At 32.0% G+C, this 17,680-nt stretch overlaps 1 protein-coding gene across 3 annotated transcripts in view; it reads right to left on the bottom strand.

Moving 5' to 3' along the window:
* The window catches only part of USP22 (ubiquitin specific peptidase 22), a 246,243-nt gene that overhangs the window by 136,928 nt on the left and 91,635 nt on the right, over positions 1 to 17,680 (bottom strand). Inside the window, exon 1 of one of the 3 annotated variants that reach the window (XM_074281289.1) lies at positions 13,941 to 14,027. The exons of the other annotated variants lie outside the window; for them this stretch is intronic. The gene's annotated coding sequence lies outside the window, so the exon portion shown is untranslated. Of the gene's footprint in view, positions 1 to 13,940; positions 14,028 to 17,680 lie in introns of those variants that run through there. 3 annotated transcript variants of the gene reach the window in all.

The raw sequence follows: 17,680 nt of genomic DNA, 5'->3' as shown, positions 1-17,680 counted from the left end.
TTCATCATGAGGGGAAAAGGCAGATTTCTGATCTGAGTTAACCATAAGTATGTCCAATTGTGTTCCATTACATTTTAGAAATATTAATATGCTGAAATATTTTGAAATGAAGAATGGAGGGGTTCACTAGAAGGAAACAGGGATGCTTAGCCTGAAGAAGAGACAGGGATAGGATAAGAGAGACATGATCACTGTCTTCAAGATATATAAAAATCAATTTATTCTGTTTAGCTACAGGTTGACAACAGCAGGAAGACAGATTTCAACTTCAAATAGATGAGGAGCTTCTTAACAAAGTCATTAAAAATGTATTAAAGAGCTTGGTATGCAAGATGTATAAACAGTATGTTTATATAACAATGCTATGCTCCAAATTGCTAAAATTAAGAGAAATGGAAAGCAAAATTCCAAAGTTTTGCCTCACACCAGGAAAGTGATAAAGATGACAAAAACAAAAATAGTGTTGGAGGAGTTATGTGAAGAGAGGCATAATAGGGCATTGCTGACGAAACTGTATGCTCACTGGATATAGTACTTGGGTCTAGAGGCATGAAAAGACCTGAGCTCAAATTCAGCCACACAGAGTTACGAGATGATTTAACATCAGTCTCTGTTTCCCCCAATGTAACCTAGGGATAAGAAGTCAGTTGTTGTGAGGATCAAATGAAATAATATTTATAAAGTATTTAAGTACATTTACTGGCATATAACAGTCATTTAATAAATATTTCATTTTTCCTTCCTGTGAATAAATATTAGGAAGCTATGTGGAATTTTGCAAATAAAGTGGGCAAAATTTCCATACTCTTTGACTTAAATGTTTCATTACTAGACAAATATCCTAAGGATTTCATAAATAAGGAGAAAGCTCTAATATACACCAAAATATTTATAGCAGCACTTTTTGTAGTATCAAAGAACTAGAGATAAGAAATAAAGTTGGGAAATGATTAAACAAATTATGCACAGGAATATAATAAAATGCTATTGTGCTATATGAGATGGCAAATGTGATGAATACAAAGAAGCATGGAAAAAAATCTCATAAATTGAGAGGCACAAAACAATAAAAAATACCAAGTACGGCCCTAAAAAAGAGGTAAGAGAAGACAACCCAATTGCAGAGGTGGGAGAACTACAGATTATGGGACATTCCATATATTTTCATCTTTTTTCACTGCATTGATTAGTTCATACTTTTTATGTATTGGATGAACCACTGAAAGGAAAAAAAATTTCCACTGGGAAAATTTTTGATGATATAAAACCATATTATATCAATATAAATTTATTTTAAAAGAAAAAAGAAATGTGTAAATGTGTTGGACAGCCTACATGTGGATAGTGAATTTTCTGTAACTGGAAAGTCTTTATTTTTTTTTTTAAATAACATTATCCCTTGTATTCATTTTTCCACATTATCCCCTCCCTCCCTCTACTCCCTCCCGTTGATGACAGGCAATCCTATATATTTTACATATATAACCTAGATACAATGTGTGTAAATACCATTTTCTTGTTGCACATTAAGTATTAGATTCCGAAGGTATAAGTAACCTGGGTAGATAGACAGTAATGCTAACAATTTACATTCACTTCCCAGTGTTCCTTCTCTGTTGTTTCTGTCCATCATTGATCAGCTGGAAGTGAGTTGGATCTTCTTTATGTTGAAGATATCCACTTCCATCAGAATACATCTTCATACAATATTGAAGTGTACAGCGATCTTCTGGTTCTATTCATTTCACTCAGCATCAGTTGATGTAAGTCTCTCCAAGCCTCTCTGTATTCCTCCTGGTCATTTCTTACAGAGCAACAATATTCCATAACCTTCATATACCATAATTTACCCAACCATTCTCCAATTGATGGACATCCATTCATCTTCCAATTTCTAGCCACTATGAAAAGAGCTGCCACAAACATTTTGGCACACTCAGGTCCCTTTCCCCTCCTCAGTATTTCTTTGGGATATAAGCCCAATAGCAGCAATGCTGGATCAAAGGGTATGCACAGTTTGATTAACTTTTTGGGCATAGTTACTGGAAAGTCTTTAAACAAACTGTAAGACCAACTGCTACAGGTGATATAGAGGGAAAATTCAGCTTTCAGATAGGGGTTCGATTAGAGCCATGTGAGGCCTAACACTGAGACTATCTATGATATTTTTATAGAATGACTAAATCTTACTAGTCCATTAGCATATTGGTATTGAAAATGCTAAACTTAATGAAATATTGATACTATTTTCTTACCAAAAACACTTTAGTAGGACCTTATCATAGTCAAAAATAACACTACATTTAGATAATGACAATAATTTAAAATAAGGCATTCCTGTTCTGTAGATTCACATTTCTTTTATGAGTTCTACATACTCTCCGTTTCTAGGTATGATATAACTCTCAAGGTCATTTTAAGTTTTTAACACAGACTGTTTCAAAACTGGTGCTTAAGAACCATCACACAAAGGTTTGTTTCTCATTTTGAGATATGAAATTTTGATGTCAAATGGTAATCACTATGAAATCACTCATTGTTAAATTTAAAGCTAAACATTAACATACAGGAACAACAGCAAGAAGTCCTAGATTGTTGATAACTATCTACTTAGTTTAGAAATCCTTCTAGAGGTCAGTATTCTTATATCTTCAGGTGAAGAATAAAAATGGGATGAAAAAACTAGCACAATTATCAATAGAGGGTGGGAAACAAGATTCTACACAATCTAAAGAAATTAAAAACTTAACAACTGAGCTCTGCCTTTGAATTATTTTCCAATTTGAAAGCTCAATACTAGCTTTTAAGCTGCTGCTAAAAAAAAAAAAAATTAAAATTATAATTAAAAAAAAACTATGCAGCATGTTAAAGATCATTAACAAAAATTACCAGGGAAGAAAAAGAAACCATATTTATTTAATAAGAGCTACTTAAACTTACCATTAGGCGTTAGAATACAATGTTAAGATTTAGACTAATCTTTCTCCCAACACTTTATTAAAGTCTCCATTTTCAAGTCAGCTTCTTGGAGAATATTTTAGACATTTTTATGGATATTCAGAACCTCTTATACATGACATTGCCATAAAATAGCTCACTTGTGTGTGTCAGGTATAACTGTGTAGTTTCTAATGAACAGTACTATTGCTCAAGTGCTGGTATATTTCTGATGACCTATGAAAAAAGAATGTATGTTTTTTAAAAGCTATGAAGAAGGAGGTAGGAGTGTGTGGAGAAGTTAAAGGAAAAAATATCTCTATCCCCTAAGGATTTCTGCATTTCTTTATAGAAAAATGGACTTTGCAAGGGGGAGTTAGAGGACACAAAAATAATATATTTTAGAACTCATTCATTCAGTGAGTCCAACATAAGATGAATTCAATATGAACTAAGAACAAATGAAGCAACAATAATTAACAGGTATACTAAATGTAGTACATTAAGACAAGGGTTTGCATTCAGATTTGGCATGTGCAAAGCTAATCAAAATAGGGGTAAAAAACTCTGTCAGACTATATAAGAGAGATAATTGAAGGACAATCTGGGAGGAAGGAAACCTGCAAGCAACATGGAGATCTATGCAGAGTAAAATGTGACTTTAACAAATATAACATCTTACAATCAGATATTAAAGGAGAATTAATTTATGAATGCACAACAAACCCCATTCCCACATCTTGTAGTTGCAGCTAAGTGGTTTCAATAAAGTCCTTAGATAAGTCTAAGTTAGCTTTAAATAATTCTGAGACCAGTCTCGATGACAGATCATAGAAGGCTAGCTGTGGCAAGACACTAAAATAAGCTAAATTTTGGGGAGTGTAGTGGTAAACTTTTTGTAATCTGGGGAAGGATTGGGTTGTGACAGAAAAAGAGAAATAATGGAGGTAGACAAGTGCTGCAAAATTCTAAAACTGTTTTACACTTACTTAGGATACAGTCTCTATGCAATCTTGTTGTGTGACTATTTGTTCCTGGTTTTAGAGTAGAAATCAATGGAAAAAATAGGATTATACTTACAGATTTATTAGGGGAAATCTATGATTCATTTCAAACATAAGATTTCAATAAGGCCTATTTTGAAAAAAATGCAGAACTGAGTGCACCCTCACTCCAATTCCATATTTTGTCACGGCTGAAAAACTACTTCATTTCTTGCTTTATTGGAGCATAAACATGTAACCTTCAATAAATGTGTGTGTTCTCAGGTTGACTTTGCCAAATTGTAAACTGCCCAGTTACAGCATTCAAACAGTTGGACCTTTGTGCTGTAATATATAATGAAAATTAATAATTTTTAAAAACAAAAAAAAACACTATAAAAGAACTTATGCCAAAAGGAGGAGAGGACTATTTCATTAAGCTGGTTGATCTTATGCCAGATAAACTGCGTAAATTTCTAAAGTAATTTTCACATATTCCCAGGCTAAAATATCTGTCCACTATTCTAATCCATTCCCCCAACTCATCCCCACACTACAAGATGATACTAGGTACTAATATGTTAGCTTTCTAAATAATTTGTATCTTGAAGGTGCATTTAATCACCCCACTGAACAGTTATGTCAAATACATATTAGAGTACTGAACTATTTGAAGCTTTACAATAAAGTTATATAATTAACAGTTAAATGACCTAAAAAGTCAGACATTCAAAAATAATATTGGTAAGAGAATCTAATTTTTTGAAAATGGCATTATTCTCTGCTATATTAATTTAATATTTATTTATTGAACACTCCTTTAAAGACCTACTCTGATAATTTAATGGTGTAGAATTTCACCTTGAGACTTTGGAAGACTCAATCAACACAACACAAGCTTCATCATTTGGAAGATTTGGAGCACAGGCAAGTATAATAGAATAGTAGGTTGCTGAATAGCTTTTTAGGTTCAGAAATGTTAATTCCCAAAAGAATGATTGCCAAGTGATATACATTTGTTCAACCATAGGGGCTCCTTAAATCTTGTGAGACTATTAACTTAGCTCTGAGTCTTTCCTCATCTGTAAAATGGCAATATTAAAATGGGAAAGAGTTATTGTGATGATCTAAATAGATACAAAACAAATAAATACAGAAAACATTTTATCAAATTTAAAGCATTATATAAATAGATAATATTGATTACTGTAATTATGACAAAAATATAAGCTACATCAATGGAGAGTATAACCATACTGATTCTATTACAAATTCTGTTTCAGAATTAAAATACAGAGAGAGCTGGAATGATGCTATAGATTTAGCACTAGACAAGGTATTATGGAAAATATAACAGAAGTGAAAGGTCTGGCTCAGAGATTTAGTATTTCATAAAAATTAATCTCATAGCATTATTAATAACTACAAGGAGGGGCGGGGGAAGAAATTATTGTCTAGTTAGAAAAATATTGCAATAAAATAAGTATTATCTTGGACTAGAGTAGAAATAGTGAGAATAGAAAGAATGAGATAAATTCAAGAATTATCATGGATGAGTCACCAGAATTTAGTAGGTGATTTCATTTAAGAAGTGACAAAGTGGCAGAGATCAAGAAATGAGAGGGGCTGGAATTAGAAATGTGGGTCATAACTAAAGCTCTTTTATGTTTTCTCTAAGGAAAAGGGTAGATAAATTAGATAGACAGAAAGACAGATAGGAAGGTAGATAGGGAAAAAGGAGTCTAAGAATCAGACTTTGGAAAACAATCACAACTTAGGAGCTAAGTAGGCTATAAATCAGCCAAAGAGATAAGAATAAGGACTAAATAAATTACAAGTTTCAAATCAACAGATGAAGAGAATTTAAAGGAAGACAATATTAGTATTAAATGCTCTGAATGGGGATGAGGGGGAGAATTGAATTTTTGTTTTTTCTCTCAAAAAGAAATGAGTTATATAAATTAATCACAAATCACGTAACAAAAAACCCACATGTAGAAACAACCTATATATTTTTACATAAAGTTAGCCAACCAATCCTGAGGTTGCTGGAAAACCTTGATTCTATTTTTGTCACAAATAAAAGGAAAAGAACTAGAAAAAGTATTCAAATCTGATGGACTTTCCTTTGTAACATGAAAGGACTTGGCTAGCATATATTAAAAGAATACTCAAATCCCAAGTGCATTTAAATGATGTAGTTTAAACTAAGTCATAGCTTTGAATCCACATTAAAAGACTAGATAATTCAATAAAATCCAAGCTGCCAATTATGCTGGGTATAATAGGGTAGCAATCCACATTTTTCTCATTAACTTTTTCCAGCAAGTTTTAAGTGTTTTTTCTCCTTTCCCTCCTTGAAAAACGGCCAAAAGAGAGCAATTCCATGTAAGGCTTCAACTTAATTTTTAAAAGCTATAATTATCAAATTCAACATGAGAAATAGAATCCTATTCCCCATAGCAGAATGTTTATTGAAGCTCTCTTGGCTTATTATATATTTTCATCAAAGATCTTTAATTTAAAAAATAATAATAAAATTTTTTTAAAATCTATATTCCATACATATAATGGGTGTATTTGGAATATCTATATAAAGTTAGCGTATGCTACATTGGTGTTTCTAGCTCCAACATTTGATAAATGGCCTGCAAACAGCTCAATATCCAACACAGTAATTATTAGTTCAAGAAAGCTGTGTATCTCTCAGTTCTGATTCCATATCTGGCCTAAGGTTGTATTTGTCTAATCTGGCACTGTCTGAAGAGACAATAGTTCTGATAATTTCTAGAAGGCTTTAATTATTCTATAGTTTCTCTGGGAATAAAGATTTGAAGTCATATTCTAAGATTTTGATTTCTGTAGGCAACCTAAAGGGAAACAAAGGCCAGTGCCAAAGTTTTCCTCCAGCAGGGGTTCGCAACTTTCATTCCCATTGTAATATACTAAACTTTTAGAAAAGACATTTCATTTACTAAGATTTCTCAAAGGAAAAATAAATACTCAATTAAATATTCAAAGGAAAGAAATGTTAACTGGAAAAATAAGGCAAATAAAACATATTTTAGTAGGAATAATATTCTGAAAACCTTTTGTACCTCTCTGTCAAGAAAGGTTCTCATATACATATTATTGATTTGCTACAAGCCAAATCTAATAAAGGATATATTTGTTCTAATCTCTAGAAATTTTCCACATGTATGACAGAAGATTCAAGCACATTAATCACATTGCAGATTTTAGAGCAAATTCTGAAATAAATATATCAACATCATCTTCCTTAATTATTTTCTTTAACTTATTTTAAGGAAGTAGAAAAAGATGGGAAGAGACAAGAGAGGGGTAAAAAATAAAATGAATGGGTAGAACACAAAGTTCAGCTATTTTCGCCCTCCCCCCCCTTTATGTCTGATGCAATGCTGCAGATTTCTGGAGAAGTCCTGCAACAGCTCTAGACTATTACAAAAGAATTCAACCATAAGAGGATTTATCTCTTCATTTTGAGAAAAGCTGACAAGACTACAGTACAAACAACAATCATTTTTAGATGGTTTTGCACTAATCGATGTTTTATTTGGGGTATGATTAGACAGACTGATATGGGAAAGAGGACATAATTAGGCTTGGTTCCCTAACTTTTGGGGGACCCAAACTAAAATCAATTGGAAACATATCACAAAAAGAAATCTTACAAAACTAAGGAAATCTAATGCACTCTCATTTAAGGATCAATTTTCATCTAAGAAAAGGTGAAGCTGGGAATAGTATCTAAAAGACAGGTCTCTCAATTTAGAAAGTCACTTAGCTATATTAAGAAACTATTTTTGTGCCTCATGAATTTGTCAGTTAAAGCAAAGAAAATCTGCTGTGGCTTATTTATTTTTATTCAACTTTGGCTTCTTTCCACATTTCTACCACTGCAAAAAAAAAAAAATAAATAAAAAAAAATATATATATAAACTAAGATCTCTTTCATCTTCTATCTTCCATCAAGAATGAACAATTCATTAAATTAAAACAAGGGAAGTCTACTTTTGGGAGTTTCTACATTAGCTTCTTCCAAAACTTTACTGTTCTTGTCATTATCCATCTCCAAACATGTTAATCATAGCTCACCCCTGTGAATTAACATTAACGTGTAAAGCCATTTGGGATATTTATAAAAGCTGTGTATATAACAAAGACAGTGACCCTGAGTTCTTAGAACTGAACCTTTAAAGACCTCAGAAGTCATACAGTCTTCTGTATAAGACCTACTTATAAATTTTGTGCTTTTAATTTTTCACTGTACTTTACTTATATCACATGGACCCTTGGATCATTTCTGAATGAGACCTGTACCTTACTAAAAACTTGAAAATGTTGAGGGGGAATAGGAGGGAAAGAAGGAAGATGAGGGGGAAAACATTACTAGTAATATTCTCCTGTCAGCTAGAAATCACAAAATCTAGGATAGAATCAATTAGCTTAGAAATCTCTTAGCAAGGTTTTTGATTCTGTTTTGAAGGATTATTTTAATTGCTTGTATTTACCAATAAAATTCAGTTCTATTTTTGAACCTTTTTGTTGGTACTTGAATTATCTCTACTGATCGTTTATAGTACTACTCAATAGCCTATCAGCGAGTGACAATTTACCTTCTGCTATGGTTACTATTTTATTAAAATCTTAATTCATGACATGAGAACCCTTTTGCAAGGAGGAGCCTCTGCTGACTTTAGAAAGAATAGTACTACAAAGTTATAAATTGTCAACCTGGTCAGTATATTCTCCGAAATTACCAGGTTATGATTTTAAAAAATCTTCATGGAATACTCCTTTATCACATGACAACTGGCAATGTTTGAACAAAACTCACTTCCCATTTTCTTTATTAATAAATGTTCATAGATATATTTATCTAACCAGGAAAGCCTCCTAGGACCTCTTTCAATAGGGCTGGATAAGATGCCATACAAATAACTATGACACAAACAACATATATACAGGTTAAATTAGAGATAATTTCAGAAATTTCTTATGTGAAAAACAGAGAAAAGGACAGTGTCATGACACAGTAGACTATATAGTAAAAAATAAAGTATTAAAACAACTAAAAAGATAGGTAGGAAATGACTACGTTATGAAGGGCTTTAAAAGTCATGCATAAGATTTTATATTTGAGACTGGAGGCAATAAGAGCTAATGGATTTTATTTTCTCTGTGTGTGTATGTATATGTCACAGTTAACTAAAAACATTGTCTAAAACTCAATAGTACACTCATACTGTCCTGACAATTGTAAGAAAATATTAATTTAAAAAAGAAAATGATTAAACAGGTTTTAATACATATCCACAAATTAAATTACTGTATTTTGATTTTGCAGAGGCAGAACTTGAGCTATCATAAGGTCAACTCATGACAATACATTTCAGTACCAGTATTGAGAAGCCAGAAATTTCAAAAAAAAAAAAAAAGGCCTAAACCCCACTTTCTTTTTACATGCTAGAAAAACTAAATTGGGAAGGGGGGAAAAAAAAAAAAAAAAAAAAAAGCAACCTTACATAAAGTGATAAAATATCCCTAAAAATTAGGGCAAGGAAGAAAGGAGCTCTTTCAACCATGTATTTAAATGAATTTTAAATGGAGTCTTTTGATTTTCTGAGACTTGATCAATTTAAGCCACTGACTTATCTAGACAACTAACTAAAACTAGTTTAAGCTACGGATACAGTGGCAATTTTATTACTTTAAAGGTCAGTTTTAACGTATACAAATAATCATACAGCTCATGCTCTCAAAATACTTCAAAGAATGCCATTAAACAACACCATTAGACACTTTGAAGTACAGCCTCCAAAAGAAACAAGAATTAAACTTCATAAAGGCCTTAAAGAATAAAAAGCTATTATAACAGAAAAAACAAAACAAACCAACAACAAAAAAAAAAAACTTAAAGAACTCAATAACATGAGGGCTAGTACACCATAAGCTGAAATATATACTCATCAACCACCCAGGAACAATTTAAAACAGAAGTGTCTTTGCATAAACTGCTTTAATTTGGTTACAATGGAAACATTCTCCTTTTATAACCTCAGAAATTTATATAAAAGTTTGGCTTTTGCCATCTTCCTTTCATTTCCAATGACCTGGCTCATTTGTTCTCTACATTTTTGCCTAAAAAGGAATCTTTTGTCAATACTGAAAAACAGCATAGTGTAATGTCTTGTACTATAGATTCCCAAGGAATTATTAAAGAAGACTTTGAAGCCATCCTTACTTGCTACACTGAGATTTAAATGCCCAAACAATTTAGATTGGAAAACAGTTCTAAACCAAAACATTCATCCCTTTAATAAATATCCAGTCTCTGAAAGTTTTAAAAAACACAAACAGCTGTTTGTGTTTAAATGAATAATAATAAATATACAAATGTACGTAGACAAAAATAAATTTTCTGCATACATTACTCTTTATCAAATGTATGTCAATGCTGTTAAAATTTATAAAATACAAGTGCAATAGCATTTCTTAAAAAACCAGGGCAGGCTTTCTGTCATCTTGTATTTTCTTTAAAAAAAAATTTTTTTTTTTGGGGGGGGAATATTACTACAATCTAGGTATTTACTGCTTTCTTTTATAAATCCTATATAGTTTATTTCACACTTTAGAAATGTTATTCTGAAAAGGGGGCTACAGGCTTCACTGTACTTCCCAAGAGATCCATGACACAAAAAAAGGTTAACCCCCTGCACTAAGCTTGTCATAATATTGTGACTCATGGTCTCATTAGGCATATACCCTAAGGAGATAGACTACTATAATACATAATAGAGACTTTCTGTTTAACAGCCTTCTTGGTAGCAAATACCTAGAAACAAAATACATGTCAAAATACTTAAGAACATAAATATAATGGATCAGTATTATATAAAAAATTGGCATATTTGAAGATATTTAAAGAAATATGGGGAGACAAGCATGAACTTCTTTGGAATGAAATAAATAAGCAGAATAAACAAACAAACAACACCAAAAGTGAAGCTGGAAATGGTAATGACCCATCATGATCCTGGAGAACAGATAATGAAATATAGGCCCCTTCACAAGGTGGAGAGTTGAAAGACTATAGGGGCAGACTGTGATAAAGTAGAGAGAATGCTGGATTTGAGTGAAGAAGACAAGGGTTTTAAACCTTATTTTTGAATGAACAAATCACTTACCATTACAGAGACCCAGTTTTATCTATTGTATTAGGAACAAAATACACATGCCAAGAAGCTTAGGTTGTTCTCCAAGTACCCTAAGACTATTGGGATACCCTGTTTATCTTATAAACACACATACAACATACAAATACATTATAATACATATAATCTCAGTCAACCCTGGCTATTGAGTTTCAATAGTAAAATAGAATCTGGACTAAAGATTATCTCAAGCCCTTTCCATTTTAAATTACAATGCTACATCATAATTATCTAGGTTATATCAAGTCTACTGAATTTTATACTCTTCCCAGATTTGTGAACTTCATGCAATGTTTCTTTTAATTTCTCTTATAATTTTTATTTCTTAGGCAATTTCAATTCTTCTTTATTAACTTAGATAAATCCACTTAATTTTCAGATTTTCTTGTTTTTTTCAAATACTACTTCTGATATTCAGCATATTTTCTTTAGGTATTTTTCCTTTTGCTTCTTTCATGGCATAAAACTTTTATTATTATATTAGGCCTCTTCTATTTGATATCTTTTTTTGGAGGTTTTTAATTTTCTTACAGGAATAGGCTTCCTTACAAACTATTTTCAGACAAAAAATTAAAGCCATTTGTAGTCAGATGAAAAAATGCTTTGAATCACTATGAATTAGAGAAATGCAAAGTAAGACAACATTAAAGTACCACTTCATACCTCCCAAATTAGCTAAGATGTCAGGAAAAGATGACAAACGTTGGAGGGATTGTGGGAAAACAGATACTAATGCTTTGTTGATAGTGAATTGTGAAATGATTCAACCATTCTCAAAAACACTCCAAAACTTATGGTGAAAGGGCAATTAAACTGTCCATACTCTGATCCAGCAGTGTTCTCTGAGTCTGTATCTCAAAGATATCATAAAGAAGGAAAAAGTCCCACATGTGCAAAAATGTTTATAGCAACAAGGAACTAGACACTGAGTGGATAACCCTTTAGCTGGTGAATGGCTGAATAAGTTATTGTATATAAATGTAAAATTATTGTTGTGTAAGAAATAATCAATAAGCTGATTATAGAAAAACCTAGAAAGACTTACAAGAACTGATGCTGAGTGAAAGGAGCAGAACCAAGAGAACAATGTACACAGAGCAACAATAAGATTATGCAATAATAAATTCTGATGGACTTGGCTCTTTTCAACAGTGAGATGTTTCAAGGCAATTCCAAGGCATCCTGAGAGAGAATTATGGGGATTGAATGCAGACTGAAGCATAGTATTTCCACCTTTTTGTTGTTTGCTTGGATTTTTCCCTTTCTCTTGGGTTTTTTGTTTCCTTCTGATTTGATTTTTCTTGGGCAGCATGGCAAATATGAAAATATGTTTACAAGACTTGCACATGTTTAACCTATATCAGATTGCCAGATGTTTTTTCAGGGAATGAAGGGGAGAGGGAGAAAAATTTGGAACACAAAATTTTACAAAGTTGAGTGCTGAAAACTATCTTTCATGTATTTGGAGAAATAAAACACTATTAAAAAAAAAAAAAAAAAGGTTCCCTTAAAATGTCTCCTAATGATATCTTCCCAGCAAATTTTTTCCTTCCCTTTTCAGGTAGAAAAAGAAGTTTTAGTAATTCCTAATTTACTATAATGTCATTCTCAAAGATAGGGAACTTAGGAAAAAAACCAAACAAACCTATGGCCTATTATCATAACAGACTGTCTCCTATATTTAAGTACCAAATAAACCACAACAGTGTACCCTCACAAGATTATAGTATATACTTCTTGTAAACTGATTTTAAATTGATTTATTCAATAATTTCCTAGATCTACCTCAACTACAACAACAGGATTATACAATTTCAAGAGCTTTTGACGAATTTAATAGTCTCCCTACCAACCCTTTTCAGTTTTTAATTCTATGATATTATGATACATGAGAATGAAGATGAGGATTTTCCCTGGTTCCTCTGGTGAAGTCAATTTCATAAGTGGGGAAGAACATTTTCCCACCATGTCCCTAATTCTTGTTAGTGGGGATGAATGAGCAGAACAGTTGTGGCTTGGATAGATAAATTAAAAAATTCTGAGGTGCAACATGGCTAAAGTTGACCATCTACATCCACAGTAAATCTGACAAAAATACAGTGAGTCCCCATGGAAGACAGGATCATCAGAAAAACAGAGTTGGTGAAACCTTTCAAAGTCAATCTATTTTGGGATTGGGTTTGTGAGTGGTCCATGCACTTTAGAGCCTAGTTGAGGTAGGAAGACCCAGTCTTGAAAAAAACAAAGCACATATTTTATGGATTAACATCTAGAGATTTGAAATATGAATAGAACTCACAAATCTCATTCTGATAAAAGAAAAAGAAGGAAAACACCATTGTAATGGGAAAGAGAAGTTAGTAAAGTCTGGGAACAAAATGGATTACATTTAGTCTGTTTTCACATTGGAAAATAGCTATACAAGTATTTATCATATTCATTCATTCAGTTATGCCCAATTCCACATGACCCCAAATAGAGTTTTCTTGGCAAAGATACTAGAGTTGCTTACCATTTCCTTCTCCAGTAGATTAAGACGTACAGAGAAGGAACTTGCCCAGAGTCACATAGCTAGTGAGTGTCTTGGGCTGAATTCAGATCTTTCTGATTCCAGGGCCAGTATTGTATGTAATAAACCACCTAGCTTTCTCTGAAATATTTATAAAACCAAGTACCTATTGGGCATTTTGAACTTGACTCTCAATATGTCTCTTCCCAAGTTCCCCACTACTTTAGGGTCACCATCATTCTGCCAGGTATGCAAGCTTTGCAACCTTAACATTACCTTAGATCTCATTCACTCTTGCCACATGTATCCAATCTGTCACAAAATTCTGCTGTTTCTACCTTTACAACATTTTTCATATACTACATCTATATATTGATCTCCTCCACTCACATCGTCACTGTTCTAGGACATGCCTTTATTACCTCACAAATGTATTATTGCAATAGCCTGATGGTGGTGGGTTTCCCTGCCTCAAATCTCCAGCCCAACCCTTCCCTTGGTTGCCAAAGCAATCATCTAAAATATGTCACTTCCCTTATTCATTAAGTCAGTGGCTCATTGCTCCCTACAGGATCAAATACAAAATCCTGTTTGGTTTTTAAATTCTTTATGCTTTGGACCTTTCCAAGTATTTTTATACTCTCTTTCTTTCCCCTCTCTCCCCTAGCCTCTCTCTTCTCTCTCCTCTCTCTCACAACATAAATGTTTATTAATGATGATGATAGATAACTTGATATTTGACATTCTGATGGGAAAATATCAACAACATGAAATTTCTCTTATGGATTCCTATATTATGTGAAAGGATAATACTTAAATGCAAAATTTTCACATATTTTCAATGTTCGGAACATCAGGGTATTATATTGAAAAAATAAAGTAATATAGAATTATCTTTAGGAAAATCACCTAACAAACTCAGAAAAAGAGTATATTAAAAAAAATTTCTTGACAATACGGTATTAATGGTGTAAATAAAGAATATTGCACTCAGAGTTAAAGATCTGTATTCTAGTTTTAGCACTTGTCCTAATTTACTATGTCATCAATACTTTTTCAGGATTCTGGTTCAGATGTGTGTAAAATGTGGATTCAAATTTTTTGATTCTATGAAATGAATTTAGCTTCAATAGTCTCTTCATTTTGTAGTTAACAGTGGGGGGGAAATTAAGATTTATGTGCCTTTAATACCACTGATGTGAATACACCAACAATGTCAAAATTTTTTTTACTCATCCTATCTTCCAAAATTCTAGTCACTTTACATTAATTTTATATCATTAACAATTTTATCACTGGCTTGTATGTATTACTGTTTACAATTCAAATCAACATAATGAATATTTATTAGGCACTCTTAGAACATAAAGCTACTACCATGTCAGGAAGAAAAAAAAAGTATTCCCCACACCAAAGAAGCTTATATTCAAGAGGAAGAATGTAATGTGTTCACTGATAATCAAAAACAAAAATATTATACAAAATAATTTCACACAAGAAAGATTACCAACTGAAGGAATTAAAAAGGCCTCATTTGAGGAGGTAGCACCTCAGGTATATTTTAAGGGAAGCTAAGGAGTCCATGAAGAGGTGAGTACCTGAAGGAGTGCATTCTAGACATAGGGTACTTTCTTCACAATGGCATTAAGAAAGAAGATGAACCCTGAAGTACAGGAAACAACCAAAATGAAGACTGGAAAAGTAAATGGGAGCCTAATGTAGTGCTTTATACATCTCAGGGTAATAAGTTGTTGGGGGTTTTTTAAATCCAAGAGGCAATAACAGAGAGCCACTGAAAAGCTCTGAGTTACAGGAGTAACAAAGGTAGAGCTGTTTTAGCAATAGCAAATTGAAAGTGGTGTGGATGATAAATAGTCATTCAGCAAGTATTACACATCTGCCTAGCCTAGATATCTCATTCACTCTTGCCACACATATCCAATCTGTCACAAAATAGAAGATATTTTGTTGCATTTATTGACTAAAAATCATTAACTTTCTAACTATGAACTTATCATTTTTCATGGCATTACTAATAAGTAATTAGATTTTTCATTATCTACATATTAATTCCTCTGCACACTTTATAGTCATAATTGAACTGCTTGTGTACATCTCTTTTTAAAAAACTCAGGGAACAGAACAGAAAGATGAAATGCAAATCTGCCATTTTAAATAGTAGCCAAATTTGAACAAAAAGGATATCAAATAACAATTACCAAGGTAAGTGATTTCCTCATGGCCATATAAATCTGAGGCTGGATTTCAACCATCATCATCCCAGCTCTAGGTGTATGGCTAAATAAAATTAGTCGCTAAAATAGGGCTTAAAAGCAGATTTCAATTATCTGTATCATCTCTGACCCCACTGCCTCATAATTTAACAACAGTTATTAAGAAAGAAAATCTAAGATCTCCCTCCCCAATGCTATGACACTGTAAAAGGACTAAAGATCTCTAAAAATTTGCTAAACTTCTTATTAAACTATCAACATTCAATACTGAGGGAGAAAAAAAAAAGCCACATAGTTTCATTAGCAACAGATAATTACCAATTAGTAGATGGCCCTTTAAATTTTTTCAAAACTATTTTCAAGCTATTCTTCTTAGGATTCATCTTTGATGTTCTCAAAAAAGACATTTCTGTGACTATCCTTAAAGACCTCGAAAAAAACACACTGAAAAATGCTACTATTTATAGTTAAAGAAAGTTAATAGCTTTATCTCTTTTATAAAATGGAAACACGGAACTTTTAGAGAATCAATTTAAGATTTAGAACCTTGAAGAAAAAATTCTTAACTGTATAGTCATAGCATTATATCCTAAGAACGTGGAAAAAACAAAGAAATGTATAGGAAAAAACCTATGCACACAAAAGTCTTCACAGGAACTTCATTTATAATAAAACTTAAAAACTGTTTGTCAACCATGGGTAAATAACTATGACCGAAAAATTGTATTGGAACATAATGAAAAATTATTGTTCTTTAAAAATGACAAATATATATGAAAAATAGAATTCTGGAAAGACATGTATGAAGTAATGCAAGGAAAAGGATATCAGTATACACAATAACTTCATATTTTTAAAGTAATAGCAAATGCATAAAAAGATGTCATGATAAGATACAAAGAAGAATAAGAGGTAACAAAGAAACAATCAGGATCATTTTTTGTCATTATTGAACAAAATTTACATATTGCAAAAATAAAGTGCATGGAATCTGAAGTTTAGAATTTTACGAATGATCATTCATTAGGTATTCCTTAGTGTTTACTTTGTTTATCTGAATTCTTTTGCTGCTAAGTTGAGAATAAAATAAAGAGGACCCATCCTTTTAAAAATAGCTTAAAGGTAAATTGAACTATAATTGTCATATCACATGAGAAATATGCCCTCTAGTGGAAAAGTATTTACTAATCATGTGAGTATGTAGAGTAAAAGAATGTGCCATGTGACATTTTTATTTCACTGCTAAGTTTTAATTTCTACATTTACTTTGATCTATCAGGTTCAGCTTTAACTGAAAATACTTACAGGATTCTTATCAATGACAGCTGATTTCTAAAGTAGTTATTTTATATCACTTCATGAGCTTAATTTTGATTTAGAGGGATTATGTACTATAATTCAAAGTACTTAGCTTATATAACATTGCAAATAATAAATGAATGAACAGATTAACTTGGCATACCTTTTGGACAAAAAAGATCATACAATTTTAAAGCTAAAAAAAAAAAAAAGTCCAAGCAAAAAAAAAAAAAAGTAATTTTGGGTCCTATTGGATGAGCAACTTTGAAAGGGGGGAAAAAAAAAACACCACCTAAATACTGAAGAAACAGAGAAAAAGAATAAGAAATTCGAGTACTTCTCAAGCTAGTAGGTGTTTGAAAAAACACTATCTTCAGTACTTGGATGCTAGTTGCAGCTGAAATATAGAAGAATTCTTAAAAGCCAGCTTCAGAGTACATATTCTGCTGTAGTTTCCATGGCAACTAACATTAGGCCAACAGC

This window comes from Sminthopsis crassicaudata, chromosome 1 (genome assembly GCF_048593235.1).
Source record: "Sminthopsis crassicaudata isolate SCR6 chromosome 1, ASM4859323v1, whole genome shotgun sequence".
NCBI classification, from domain to species: Eukaryota; Metazoa; Chordata; class Mammalia; order Dasyuromorphia; family Dasyuridae; genus Sminthopsis; species Sminthopsis crassicaudata.
Note: the sequence above shows the minus strand (reverse complement) of the source record. Positions and strands in the feature narration are given on the sequence as shown.